At 43.6% G+C, this 13,391-nt stretch overlaps 1 long non-coding RNA gene across 6 annotated transcripts in view; it reads right to left on the minus strand.

The window, feature by feature from the left end:
• The window catches only part of LOC103348448 (uncharacterized), a 220,030-nt gene that overhangs the window by 143,819 nt on the left and 62,820 nt on the right, over window positions 1-13,391 (minus strand). For 3 of the 6 annotated variants that reach the window (XR_011384235.1, XR_011384234.1, XR_007919868.2), the window contains exon 3: window positions 1,462-2,352. The exons of the other annotated variants lie outside the window; for them this stretch is intronic. This is a non-coding gene — a long non-coding RNA (uncharacterized lncRNA). The remainder of the gene's footprint in view (window positions 1-1,461; window positions 2,353-13,391) is intronic. 6 annotated transcript variants of the gene reach the window in all.

Genomic DNA, 13,391 nt, shown 5'->3' on the forward strand with positions numbered 1-13,391 from the left:
AGTATGCAGAGCAGGAAAAGCTAGAGACAGAAAGTGAGACAGTGATTGCTGAGGGCTGGAGGCGGAGGCTGAAGGGGTTGGATGGTAGCTAAAGGGTGCAGGATCTCCTTTTGAGGTGATGAACGTCCTAAAATTGACTGTGATAATGGTTGCACATATCCACGAACACACTAAAACCCACTGAGTTTTATGCAATAAAGGAATGAAACCTAAGATATATTAAATATATCTCAATAGAGCTATTTTTAAATAATGAATAAACCTGATATTAAAAGATTAAATAAAAAACAGTATGTTAACCACACATACTGTTAAAAATTTAAGAACAAAAGTAATTAATAAAAAATCCACCTTGCTAAACATTCAAATAAATTCAGAAAATACATGAGCAAAGAAAATATAGATTAGTAAAAGAAATATACATAGCAGTTATAATATAAAATAATATGACAGAGACCATTCGTAATAATGGGTGGACTTAGGGCCAGCAGTGCAGCATAGAAGGTTAAGCCTCCATCTGCAAAGCTAGCATCCCATATGGCCACCGGTTCAAGTCCCAGCAGCTCCACTTCTGATCCAGCTCCCTGCTAATGCACCTAGGAAAGCAGCACATGATGGCTCAAGTGCTTGGGCCCCTGTATCCACATAGGAGTTCAGAACAAGCTCCTGGCTCCTGGCTTCAGTCTGGTCCAGTCCCAGCCATTGTAACCATTTGGGGAGTGAACAAGCAGATGGAAGATTCATTCTCTCTCTCTCTCTCTCTCTCTCTCCCTCTCTCCCTCTCTCCCTCTCTCCCTTCCCCTCTCTCTTTGTATCTCTGAGTTTCAAATAAATAAATTTTTAAAAAAAGAGTGGACTTAACACATTTTGAAATGTTGATTAATTTAAAGACAGATTTTATTTTTCCCAGTTGGGTTCACAAAGCAAGACTCAAGTAGATGCTCTATATTCAATGGATGTGCACATTGCTTTTTGTGGTTTTTTTTTTTTTAAGTTTTACTTTATTTATTTGAAAGGGAGAGAGAGAGAGAGAGAGAGATCTTCCATCCGCTGGTCCACTACCCAAATGACTGCAACTACCGGGCCTGGGTCAGGTGGAAGCCAGGAGCCAGGAGCTTCATCCTGGTCTCCCACATAGGTGCAGGGGCCCAAGCACTTGGGCCATCCCCTGCCGCTTTCCCAGGAGCATTAGCAGGGAGCTAGATCAGAAGTGGGGCAAGCCAGGACTCACATACTCATATGGGATGCCTGCATTGAAGGCAGCAGCTTTAACCCACTACACCCCAACACTGGCCCAAGAGATACATTTTGTATCATCATGTCTGTGTGTGTGCGCACGCGTGCACACATGCATGTGTATGAGTGTGTGTGTAGAGTTACATACACACCAACCCAAAGATACTCATTCACTAGAGATTCCAAGACCCCAGTGAACACCCAAAATTGTAAAGAATGCCACACCTTGTTGCTCCCCGTCTTCGTGGAGGAACGACACAGGACCCTGCGTTGTTCTTTCGTCTGCTCGGCCCTTCCCGGGTTTGCTGCTGGTTCTTCCCGGGTTGGCTACCGTCCCTTCCACCTCCGTGGAAGGGCGGTTCCCCCTGCCACTTTCCCCACTTCCGCGGGGGAGCGGCACACCGCCGGCCGGCTCTCTCGGGGGCTGCTCAGGTGTTCCTTCAGAGAGATGTTCCTGGTGCATGTTGTCTCTCTCCTCCTTTATAGTCCTCTTCCACCAATCCCAACTCTGCTACCCACACGCCGAGTACGCTGCTCTCCTCCAATCAGGAGCAGGTCCTGCTGTTTATTGGTTGAACTGGAGGCAGCTGTGTAGAAGCTATTTCCTCCTCTCCCAGCGCCATATTGTGGGAGAGCAGATGCATAGAATAAGTCTTAATTCCAGTAACAGTGTAGTCCGAGTTGCTCCCAGTTGCTCCCCACAACACCTTATATCTTATTTTGTTCCTATACGTACATATCTATAATAATAATCTAATTTATAGATTAGGCATAATAATAAGAGATGAACAACAATGACCAATAATAAAATAGAACAACTGTGACAATGCTGAATAAAATTGCCAACTTTGCTACTCCTGCACTCAGGGCCACTATGAAGGATTACCTGAACTCAAGCCTTGCAGTGGTCAGACAGTCGGTCTGGTAACCAAGTGTCCACTAAGTGACTAAGGAGCAGGCAGCATGTAGGCGTGATCCACATCTGGCAGGGACACAGCTGGAAGACTTGAGATTATGTCATGTTTCTCAGAGTGGCACACAATTTAAAGCTCAGGAGTTGCTTATTTCTGATTTTTTTCCATTTAATTTTTTCACGCCATAGTTGATCCTAGGTAACTGCAACACAGAAAGAGAACCAAAGATAGGGAAGGACTCTGTGTAAAGACTCATGCAGCAATATTTACCTTCACTTTGCCATGTATTTGTATTTTCTATTCACTCCTTTTCATTGTATGTTTTTTGTTTTATTTGAAAGGCAGAAAGACAAAGAGAGATTTTCAATCTACTGGTTCACTTCTCAAATGCTTACAACAGCCAGGGATGGGCCAGGCTGAAACCAGGAGCCCAGAACTCCACCGAGGTCTCCCATGTGGGTGGCAAGGATTCAAGCACTCGGGCCATCACCTTCTGTCTCCCAAGGTGCACACTGAAAGGAAGCCGGGTCAGAAGTGGACTTGGAACTCAGACTCAGGCACTCTGCTATAGGACACAGGTGTCCCAAACAGCGATTTAACCCCGTGCCAAATGCCATCCTTTTTCAAAAAATGCTATCCATGAGACTTTAAACTGAATCCTGGCCCACCAGCAGAGGACAGTCTGCAGGTTGAAAAATACTGTGTTTAGTGGTAACTACTTTTTCTCTCTTTAAAAATTTCCTTGGTTTTGTAAGTAAAAAAAAATATTTATTTCAAAAGTGACTCCTCTTTGTTCCATGTTACTGGTCTGCTACAGTTTTTCTAGGGACTCCATACTTTGGTTTAGTGGGGTCTCCTAATTCTGAGTGGAAGAGGTGGCTAGAGAGGCTAGAACAGCGCTGAGCTGCACGGGGGAGGAGGCGGAGCCTGCAGCAGGTGTTTCCCACTGACAATCAAAAGTACTCAGACGCCTGGAAACCTGCATGCAAAGGCAGCTGCTCGAGGAAAACCAAATCCTTGGTCACTTATTCATCTCCCTGTCTATGATTCCTGCAGAATTCGAAAGTGCTTCAAAAAGTTTGTGGAAAATAAAATTAATAATGTTTATTTTAGTGCAAAAAACGCTGAAATACAAGCACAAGGGCAGCCTCCAAAAAACTCACAGAAAACATACATTATGAAAAATAAAAAAAAAAAAACTATGCATGGACCTCAACATTTTTTGTACCAAAATAAATTTACCTTTTAATTTTATTTTTCACAAACTTTTTGAAGTCCCTTTGTACATGCACACTCCCAAAAGAGTCTACTGTAGGTGGAATTTAGGAACAAGAGAAATGACTGAGAAAAGCAAATCTGTGATGCGATCACATATTCTTTTGGACGCATTCAGTAGCACACAGAAGGAAATATACACATACATGGGCACTTCATAAAAGTTCTTTAGTGAATTAGACAAGAATCTCCGTAGTAAACTAAAGCGATTGAGGACAGAATAAACAAGGACCCAGCAGCTCAAACATTTCCCTTTCCCATTTTCCTTAACTGGCACATGACAGCGGTGCACATTTATGGGGTAGAGTGTGACATTTCAAGACAGTGTACAATGTGTAATATCCCTTTACTTGCATTTAGAATAAAAATGTTAGGTACAAAAAGAATATTCTGTAGATAAATACAATAGAACAAGTAAGCTACAGTTTCACTCCTCCACAGCTTCCAGTATCCACAAAGTCATTTTTCTGAACACAATGTATTTTATGAATAAACCTCTACACTTTCAAAATTGAGTTTTCTCTTTTTGAAGTCCAGCTTCAAGCAACTACAAGTTTCTATCCTGCTAACCCCAGGCAGCAGTTGCTTTTAACTTCTATCTTTTATTTAAAAAACTTAATTGGAAGTTTTTGTAGCCAGAAGGAGCACTTCAAAGAAAGAAAAAAATGCCAAAAATTAATACTTTATGTCAGAGGTTAGCAGGGAAGGAAACAAAGATTACAGAAACGAGGGGTTAATGGTATATAAGCAAGCAGTGGAAGAAGGAAGGAAGGCAGGAAATGAACTGAAGACGGAAGGGGAATGGGATGCCCCATGCATTAAAAACAACACGTGGCCACTTTCCTTACTCCAGTGTGGGAAAGACAACACGGGGCTTACGGCAGTGCTTGTGATTCCTCGCTTAGCCCCAAAGGGCCTGCACACGAGGCCTTTCCCCCTCAGCCTATAGTTACTCATGGAGGGACCATGGCTCTTCCCAGACATTCCTGTTGCTGTAGATTCTAAACCCAATGAGACAAAAGAGCATTCGAACTTCCAGCATGCTCAGGCCTCTTGAGGGGAAGGCAGTGGGAGAAGCAAGTCCCAGGCGGGGGGGTCAAGAGGCCAGGGTCCTTGCCGCAGCTTCTGTTACACTTGGAGCTGGGCCCTTCTCCTCCCTGGAGCTCACTGCGCCATGGTGAAGTGGGAGGGTTGGAGAGGTTCCTTCAAGCTCAAACTCCCTCTTTATGATTTGAGGCTCAAGTATCCACCATAACAACACTCACCAAGGATGCTGATACACAGGTACATGAGATGAACGCCTAACTCTTGCTCCTACAAGTTCTTAGAGAGGAGTAAATAATGGATCCTGCTAGTTCAAATGGGAGCATTTTCCACACTTGGCTGGTGGCAACCAGATTGAGAAACAAGATTCCAGATCAGAATAGCTATGACATAAAACTAAACACTCATGGGTCTCAGGTAGGCATGGCTTCTGAGGGGAGTTCTTGGAAAGAGGCAGCCATTTAGCCTAGCAGTTAAGACGTCCACATCTCATCCTGGAAAACTTGGGTTCAACCCCTGCTCCAGCTCGCTGCTGATGCAGACCCCGAGGCAGAGGTGAGGGCTCAGGTAGCTGGATTCCTACACAGGACACCTGGGTTACGTTTCCTGCTCCCAGCCTTAGTCAGGCCCAGCCCCAGCTATTGTGGACATCTGAGAACTGAACCAACAGATGAACTCTCTTTCACTCTCTCTGCCTCTCAAATAAAAATAAATAATAAAAAGTAAAGTTTATTTTTATACAAAAAACTTTGGAATCCGCACATAAGCTTTGACATGATATACAATTCCTAAACTTTTTGATGATGCTGTCACATTTGGATTTCAAACATTTTTGCATCAAAATAAATTTTTTAAAGATTTATTTATTTATTTGAAAGAGTTACAAAGGGAGGTAGAGACAGAGAGAGAGGTCTTCCATCTGCTGGTTCACTCCCCAAATAGCCGCAATGGCTGGAGCTGCACTGATCTGAAGCCAGGAGCCAGGAGCTTCTTCCAGGTCTCCCACTTGGGTGCATGGGCCCAAGGGCTTGAGCCATCTTTGACTGCCTGCCCAGGCACATTACCAGGGAGTTAGATTGGAAGTAGAGCAGCCGGAACTCAAACCAGTACCCATATGGGATGCCAGTGCTTCAGGCGGCAGCTTTACCCACTAAGCCACAGTATCAGCCTCAGATAAATTTCTTTTAATTCTACATTCCACAGTTTTGTTTAAGTACCTTCATATCTAATGTTAAAAATCCTAAATGAAGGGGTGGTAGAGAGAGCGGGTTTGTGGCACAGCAGGTTAAGATCCTGCTCCCAAGGTTGGCATCCCTTATGAGCACTTCCTGGAGGCTTTGTTTCCGATCCAGCTCCCTGCTGATTCACCTGGGAAGGCAGCAGAAGACGGTTCAAATGCTTGGGCCCCTGCACCCACGTGGGAGACCTGATGGAGTTTCTAGCTCCTCACTCCAGGCTCCTGGCTTCAGCCTGGCCCAGCCCTACCTGCTTCAGCTGTCTGGGGAGAGAACCCAAGGATGGAAAGTACTCTCTCTTTCTCTGCCTCTCTCTTTCCTGCCTTCTCGGTCACTCTGCCTTTAAAAGAAATAAATATTTTTGAAAACAAAAACCATAGACCACAAGACAGAGAGCCAAATAGGACTGCTCAATACCGCACAGCCCTCTGCAGATGAAAGTGCCCGGCACACGTAAACCATGGGAGTAGGGATGGACACTTGGTCCTGAGGCAGCAAACTCAGGTGGACCAAGTCTCCTATGATGGAACCTGGAGCCAAGGGCCAAGCTAAGCCAATCAAGGTCCCTTGATGAACAATTTGAATGGGAACAAAGCAGACAGTGATGGGACAGGAAGGTTAAATGTCGTGATGAAGACAGAAGCCATGGAGGCTTTGATGGGCGTGTAGGAACAGGACGTATGCAGACCTGACCTGGTGAGGACCTCCCCACCCAACACACACACACACACACACACACTACAAACACTGGCACAGGACAAATCGAGGCGGGGACGGCTCAGCAAATACTAGGAGTGAGCTGGAAGAACAGGGAATTCCTACATACCAGACAGAGCGGCAACTCAAACCAGAAACAATGAGGAATGTGAAGCCAAAAGAACTTGAAAGCTAAAAACATTAGATGAGATAAAGGCTCTCACCACATAATAATAAAAGATGTAATTTTAAATGTGTACACACCTAATTACATGGCTTATAACATAAAAAGTAAAAACTAAAGAATTACAAGGAGGAATTGGTGAACCCACTATCCTAGCAAGAGATGTTTAATGCCCTTTAGCAACTGACAATCAACGGAACAAAAATTAAGATCTAGAAAAGATATTAGAACCACAAACTTGATCTAAAAAACCAGCAACTAAAAAATATAGACTCTTCATTCACATGAAGCATTTGTAAAAACTGACCAGGGTGCCAGCGCTGTGGTGTACTGAGCTAAGCCACCGCCTGCAGCACCGGCATCCCATAGGGACGCCAGTTCAAGACCCAGTTGCTACACTTCCAATCCAACTCCCTGCTAATGTTCCTAGGAAAGCAGCAGAAGATAGCCGACATTCCTGGGCCCCTGCACCCACATGGGAGATGCAGAAGAAGCTCCTGGCTCCTGGCTTTGGACTGGCCCATCTGCAGCCATCGCGGGTGTTTGGGGAATGAACCAGTGGATGAAAGACCTCTCTCTCTTGCTCGCTCTCTGCCTCTGCTTCTCCTTCTCTGTAACTCAGCCCTTCAAGTTAAATAAATAAATATTTTTTTAAAAAACTGACCACTCAAGATATATAGCAAATCATAACAAATTTTAAACGCTCCAAAGCATACAGGCCTTCTTTCTATCAACATGTAATGAAGGTAGAAATCAATAAGAAAAAATACTATTTTTAAAAATCTATACATGTAAAAATTCTTTTTTAAAAAAATATGGTGTGGTTTTCTAGCTGGTGCCAGGACGACTTTATTTTCCAAAAAAAAAAAATTATTATTTATTTATTTAAAAGGCACAGTTACAGAGAGAGAGAGATCTTCTATTTACTGGTTCACTCCCCAGGTGACTGCAATGGCCAGAGCTAGGCCGATTCCAAACCAGGAGCCAGGAGCTCCTAAGCACTTGGACCATCCTTCACTGCTTTCCCAGGCACATTAGCAGGGAGCTGGATTGGAAGTGGAGCAGCTGGGACTTGAATCAGTACCTATATGGGATGCTGGCACTGCAGGCAGCATCTTTACCCACTATACCACAGCGCCCACTCTAGAAATTTTAAAACACTTGAGAAATGCACAAAAGTCAGAGGAAAAAATCATCAAGGAAATCAAAAAGTGTTCATAATGAAAGAAACTTGGCATCCCCAGGAGGTCCTGGTACCAAGTCCCCATGGAAACCAAGGAACAGCTGCACTCTGCCTTCTTTCCCGTTACTTTGGATGATTTTGTTCCGTTTAACGCAAACCCTTCCTTTTGTTCACTGCATCCCAGCTTCTCTTGCCTTCTGGTAGGTTTTCCCTTTTCTGTATCATCAAGTTTTCCCACCCATTGGAATATTTCCATCTGCATATGTTTGCTATGGGATCACCCATCTTCAGATTTTAAAAAATAAAATAAAAGCAACTTGATCCCATATTCTTCTCTAGTAATGACTTCATTTTTCTTCTCTGCTTTACAGGAAAATTCCTTGAGAAAGCTGTCATATTTCTTTGAATGCACACAGCTTTCCAGCCCCTGCCCCCTTCACTGAAGTGGCTCCTGTCAAGGTCACCAAGGACTCCAGGTTGCTAAACTCATTGGCCATTTCTCAGACCTCATCTTTCTTTTAAATTTTTTTTTTACTTTAAACAAATTTATTTTTATTTGAAAGAGAGACAGAGACAGACAGAGACAGAACAGAGAGATCTCGCAACTGCTGTTCACTCCACAAATGCCTGCAATAGCCAGGGCTGGGCCAGTCAAAGCCTGGTAGCAATTCAATCCAGACCTCCCGCATGGGTGGCAGAGACCCAACCATCTGAGCCATTCTTGCTACCTCTCAGGATGTGCATCAGCAGGAAGCTGGAACCAGAAGAGGAGCCAGGACCCAAACCCAGGACTCAAACCCCAGTATAGGAGTGAATTCCCGAGCTGCCTGCCCCAGCCCTCATCTTCCTTGCCCAGCCTCAGCATCCGACATGGTCCCTCCTTCATTCTTCTCTTTACAAACCCCTGGCTTGGGGACGACGCTTAAAGGAACAGCACTGACTGGGTTCACTTCTGCATCTCCGTTCACTCCTCAGTCCCCCTTGCTGGCTATTCCTCACCTGTCTGGCCTCTGGATGTTGGCTTTGAGCCTCTTCTCTGAATTTCCATTCCAGCACTTTCCAAACTTTTCACATCATGGTCCATACAGAGAATGACCACTTGCCTTGGCACACTGGGGTCCATAAGGCTGCCTATGGCTGGAGGGGACCAGTGCAGCGGTTCTCATAGCCCCCGGGCTGTCATGGCTTAGCTCACCTATAACCCACATGCAGAGGAATGCTGGGTAGACAACACATCCTCTCTCCCTTCCAGATGTAAAACAACATCTGTACTTTGAGCTCTAACTCAGATGTGTCCCCTCAGCCTCACACTCCAATCTCCTCCTCTGCGTCCCCATTTGGCTAACAGACACTCAACAGTAACATGTCCTAAACCAGTCTCCTGATTTCAGTCCCAGAATTGCTTGCCCTACCCTCTTCCCCAGATCTGTAAATGGCGATTCTGTCCTTCCACACCTTAGGAACAACTTTCTATAATCAACTTGAGCTTTTCTCTCTCCAACGCTCTGCCTCCAATCCATCAGAAAAATCAATTGGTGTAGCCTCAAAAAATATCAAGAGTCTGACTGTGTACCATCTCCACAGGTTCATCCTTGTTCCAAGGACTCATCTTGTTGGTTTACTGCAATAGTGTCCTCATGGGTCTGTTTGCTTTTGTGTTTCTACTACTACCTATAGTCAATACAGCAGTCAGAGACATATTGATAAATGGAAGACAGTTCAGATCACTCTGCTCAAAACACCAGTGGTTTCCTATCTCAGAGCAAAAGCCAAAGTCTTCACAGTGGTCTGCAAGATCCTACGTGAGCAGATTCCCTCCTCTCTGTGAGGAGTGATCCTCATCTCTCACTATATTTTCCTTACATCAGAACAGATACTGGGCTCACTGAAATGGAAAGAAGCAAACGCAAAAACTGCTATCAGGTTTCCTTTGCCTCTGTTCACCACTGTGAGGACCAGCATTGCGTGGCACAGAAAAGTGAAAAAAATAATGTCTGGATTTATGTCAGTCAATAATAAATTCTTGCAGAGTCCACAATGTGTTGTAGAGCACTAGAACCTCACAATTCCATGGTTGAGAAATCCCTTTAGCCCTCTTTTCTTGAATTAATCAATGTCTTAATTATTGTGTCTTCTTAAAAAATATTTATTTATTTGTCTGTTTATTTATCTGAAGGGAAGAGTTACAGAGAGGCAGAGGCAGACAGAGAGAAGTCTTCACTCCCCAAATGGCTGCTACGGCTGGCACTGTGCCAATCTGAAGCCAGGAGCCAGGTGCTTCCTCCTGGTCTCCCATGTGGGTACAGGGAACCAAGCACCTGGGCCATCCTCCACTGCCTTCCTGGGCCACAGCAGAGAGCTGGACTGGAAGAGGAGCAACCAGCAGTAGAACCCGGCGCCCATATGGGATGCTGGCGCCGCAGGCGGAGGATTAACCTAGTAAGCCACGGCGCCAACCTCCCAATTATTGTATCTTTATACTTCTATCTTTACAGGTAAATATTCTTGCAGTAACCTTTTAATGGTTACCTTAGAAATTACCTTATGCAGGCTTACTTGCTGCAGTTATCATTAGCTGATTTACATTAGTGTTTTTATCACTTTCTAAACATTGCAAGAATTTTATTTCTTTATAATCCCTTTTTGCCCTGTTTTGCTATCATTGTCATATGCTTTACATCTGTATGTATCATAAATATTATATTATTTTAATTTTCATTTTATTTTATTAAGAATTATTTTATTCATTTGAAAGACAGAGTTAGAGAGAGAGAGAGAGAGATCTTCCATTCCGCCAGTTCACCCCCCAAATGGCAGCAATGGCCACAGCTGCGTCAATCCAAAGCCAGGAGCCAGGAGCTTCTTCCAGGTTTCCCACACAGGTGCAAGGGCCCAAGGACTTGGACCATCTTTCACTGCTTTCCCAGGCCACAGAGGAGAGCTGGATCAGAAGAGGAGCAGCCAGGACTTGAACCGGCGCCCATTTGGGATGCCAGTGCTGCAGGCTGGGGCTTTAACCTGCTGCGCCACAGCGCCGGCAGAAAACATAAAGTGTTTCTCTCTGTAACTCTGACTTTCAAATAAATAAAATAAATCTTTTTTTTAAAAAAAGAAAATAAAATAGAGACAGAGATCTTGCACCCACAAATTTACTCCTCAAATGCCCACGAAGACCAGGATAGGGCCAGGCTGAAACTGGGAGAGGATTGCAGTGCAGGTCTCCCATGTGAGTGGTAGAAACCTAATTACTTGAGCTATCATTGTTGCTTTCCAGCGTCTGCATTAGCAGGAAGCTAGAGCAGAAATAAAGCCAGATACACCATCGTCGGATGTGAGCGGCTTAATGAGCATCTTAACCACTCGGCAAAATGCCTGCCCCGTTACTGCTTTTTCAATAATGTTCTTTCATGCAAGTGTCCTTCAGATTGTTCATGGAAATATGAATTAAAATATAAGTTTATTTTGGTGGAAAAAAATTTTTGAAATCCATCCATATGAAGGATTTTCAAAAACTTCATGAAAAATGTGTACTATCAAAAAGTCACACACAAATTTCAAAATCTTTTCCACCAAAATAAACTTATCTTTTAATTCCATTTCTCATGAATCAATTGTATGCATGCCAATATTTATCTCATATAACACACAATTTATTTTATTTTATTCTTTATGATTGTTTATGTACTTATTTGACATGTAGAGTTACAGACAGTGAGAGGGAGAGACACAGAGAAAAGTCTTCCATCCACTGGTTCACTCCCCAAATGGCTGCAACAACTGAAACTGGGCCGATCCGAAGCCAGGAGCCAGGAGCATCTTTCAGGTCTCCATGCGGGAAGACCTTTCTCTCTCTGTCTCTCTCTCTCTCTCTCTCACTGTCTAACTCTGTCAAATAAATAAAAATAAAAATAATTGAGGAGCAAACTGAAAGTTATCAAACAGTTATACTCACACACACATCCAAAACATTACATTTTCCTTTTCTTTCTCTGCCAGTATTCAAGAAACAGATTTTTCTTCTACTTCTTGAATGATACAAAAAGTTAGAAAGCTGTGCAAAAAGGAAATATAATCCTAATGAGCCTTAGGGAAAATTATATCAGCAAAAATTCCTATACACTACACATACTAATGAGAGCATGTATAAATTGTGAAAGTTGAGAATAAAAGTAAACCATATATTCAGTATATATTTTATGATTAAAAGAATTACATAGTTTTAGAAATCTCTCAATATAATTTATCATATTAATGAATGACGTAATGAAAAATACATAGGCAATTGTAAATTTCTGAAAAGGTGAAGCGAAACAAAAAAATCCATCTTACACATAAAGCAAATTTTAAAAATATTTTCTTGGGGCCAGTGCTGTGTCATAGTAGGCTAAGCCTCTACCTGCAGGGCCAGCATCCCATATGGTTACCATTTCGTGTCCTGGCCGCCCCTCTTCCAATCCAGCTCTCTCTTAATAGCCCAGGAAAACAGCAGAAGATGGCCCAAGTGCTTGGGCCCCTGTACCTGCATAGGAGACCAGGAAGAAACTCCTGGCTCCTGGCTTCAGATCAGCCCAGCTCTAGCCAATGCGGCCCTTTGGGGAGTAAACCAGCAGATGGAAGACCTCTCTCTCTGTTTGTGCCTCTGCCTGTCTATAACTCTACTTCTCAAATAAATAAATAAAATAGTTTTAAAGTTTTCTTAATTTGTTAATTCATATACTATTTAATTAAAATAAGAAGAAACGATTATTCCTTTTTTAACCATGATTATTTGTCATTAATGTGTAAAGAATTTCTGACCGATGAAGGGAAGCATGCAGCAGAAACGAGCCATTTCCCTCATCACCCATCACCTGTCTGTCATGCAACACTAAATCCTACAACTCCAATTACACTTTGCCTTGGCCTCTGCATTACCAATGCTGCCACCTTATTTGGGGCCTTCATGATCACTTCTCCCTTTCCATTGAAATTGTCTTCTAAACTTGCTTACTACTCTCTTATTTTCCCAGGCTGCAGCTATACTAATCTTCCTAGAGTCTACCTGATTATACAACTCAGAGCCTTGTAGTCTCTTATCAACTAAGGGTAAAGTCTGAAACCCTCAGCCTATCTCTCTCTCTCTTTTTTTTTTTTTTTTTTTTTTTTTTTTTGACAGGCAGAGTGGAGAGTGAGAGAGAGAGAAAGGTCTTCCTTTGCCGTTGGTTCACCCTCCAATGGCCACTGCGGCCGGCGCACCGTGCCTATCCGAAGGCAGGAGCCAGGTGTTTATCCTGGTCTCCCATGGGGTGCAGGGCCCAAGCACCTGGGCCATCCTCCACTGCACTCCCTGGCCACAGCAGAGAGCTGGCCTGGAAGAGGGGCAACCGAGACAGAATCTGGCACCCCGACCAGGACTAGAACCCGATGTGCCGGCGCCGCTAGGCCGAGGATTAGCCTACTGAGCCGCGACGCCGGCCCAGCCTATCTCTTAATAATATCATCTCTGCAAGGGTTCTCCTTTATGTCTTACTATCCTTAACTATTTCTCTCATCCTGAAATTATTTTCTCCAGCTGTACCATACCAAACTGAACCAATAGGCTGCACCAAAACTCTGTATTTTTGTTCAAATAGCCACTACACAGA

The sequence above is a fragment of the Oryctolagus cuniculus genome, chromosome 18 (assembly GCF_964237555.1).
Source record: "Oryctolagus cuniculus chromosome 18, mOryCun1.1, whole genome shotgun sequence".
In the NCBI taxonomy this organism is placed as follows: Eukaryota; Metazoa; Chordata; class Mammalia; order Lagomorpha; family Leporidae; genus Oryctolagus; species Oryctolagus cuniculus.